The sequence below is a fragment of the Aplysia californica genome, unplaced genomic scaffold (genome assembly GCF_000002075.1).
Source record: "Aplysia californica isolate F4 #8 unplaced genomic scaffold, AplCal3.0 scaffold00098, whole genome shotgun sequence".
NCBI classification, from domain to species: Eukaryota; Metazoa; Mollusca; class Gastropoda; order Aplysiida; family Aplysiidae; genus Aplysia; species Aplysia californica.
This window is the reverse complement of record NW_004797368.1, coordinates 1,539,693-1,540,954: the sequence shown is the minus strand read 5'-3', so window position 1 is coordinate 1,540,954 and position 1,262 is coordinate 1,539,693. Positions and strand designations below refer to the sequence as shown.

At 41.0% G+C, this 1,262-nt stretch overlaps 1 protein-coding gene across 3 annotated transcripts in view; it reads left to right on the top strand.

The window, feature by feature from the left end:
- Window positions 1-426: 426 nt before the first annotated feature.
- The window catches only part of LOC101845909 (uncharacterized protein NKAPD1), a 13,400-nt gene continuing 12,564 nt past the window's right edge, over window positions 427-1,262 (top strand). Inside the window, exon 1 of one of the 3 annotated variants that reach the window (XM_013080773.2) lies at window positions 427-779. The gene's annotated coding sequence lies outside the window, so the exon portion shown is untranslated. Of the gene's footprint in view, window positions 1,019-1,262 lie in introns of all 3 variants that reach the window. The other 2 variants (XM_005095227.3, XM_005095228.3) reach the window with 2 other exon arrangements.

The window sequence follows — 1,262 nt, the reverse complement described above, 5'->3', positions numbered from 1 at the left end:
TGTGTGTATGTGTGTGTGTGTGTGTGAGAGCGCGCGCGCGCGCGCGTGCGTACACGTGTATGTTTACTTTTTTCCATTTTGTTAAAAATAAGATGAATAACAATCATTCAAATTGCTTTTTTGAGAGCTGAAACTGGCTGAGACATGTGATTAACTGAAGGGCCTGCCACTGACGATTGTATTGGCAAAGCTATACTGCCCTAAGCTGACAAATTCATAGTTTAGATACTTTGAGAAATCCGAAAATCGTTGATTTCTCAAAACTGCTGTAAATAAGAAAAGGGTGTTTTGTCAGTGCAGGGCAGTATAATTTATTTATAGCCCTGTAAGTGGTCATTTTGGGCAGTGTCATTATGATTAATATATAATTAGACACAAGGTGGAATGGTTGAAGAAGTCATTTATTCTGGTGATTGTCTTAGACAGGCCGTCGTAGGTGCAGGTTCAGTTGCAAAATAAATACGGATATTCCTTCAATGCCAATGCCGGGTTCCTAGTGATTAGTTTGTTATTGGAAATGTCTGAATAAGGAAAGCAACCAATTACAAATTCTACGAGTTACTCATCCGGAAGTATCGCGTGGAGATTGTTTATTATGATGAAAAACGCTGAGTTTTGAGTCTTTGATTTTGAGGAAGCAGGCCTTGAACATGAGGCTGTAGTATTTATCTTATGTTACCTTTCACTTCCAACGGCGTAGATCTCGTGGATCCCCAGGCGCCCGGCGACTGCTGTGTGTTGTCTCCGTTACGGTTAGGACTGACGCTCTCTCTTCTCACGTTGAGTTTTTAGTTTCCAGTCGATCTTGTTTGTTTGTACTCATCAGTGCACGGGGAAAAACTGCTACCCGTGCACAACCAATTGGCCAGAAAGTCGCCCCCAAAACTAGATCTTGTCAAGTTTTGGAGACGTGAAAGGCTAAAATATTGGCCCTATGAGGCTTCAGCCATAATATAAAATTATGTCCATTTTTTGGTAGATTGTCTGATGCAGAAAAAAAGGGATTGTCTGATATAAGGTAGGCCCTGCCCTAGACTAGATGTGTTTACTTTCTGAGCCAAAAGGTTCTCGAGATAGAAATCTAGATTCTACTAATCTCTACTACTCTACTAGATCTAGATTTCTAGATTACCACAAACATACAAAACATGCACGGACTTCTCGCAAATTTCTATATATATCTAAAGTGGCTATTCTCACCCGCCCGAAAGTTCTCGCAAGATCTACTCCTCCCCTCTTCTCTCTCTCTCTGTCTCTTTCTG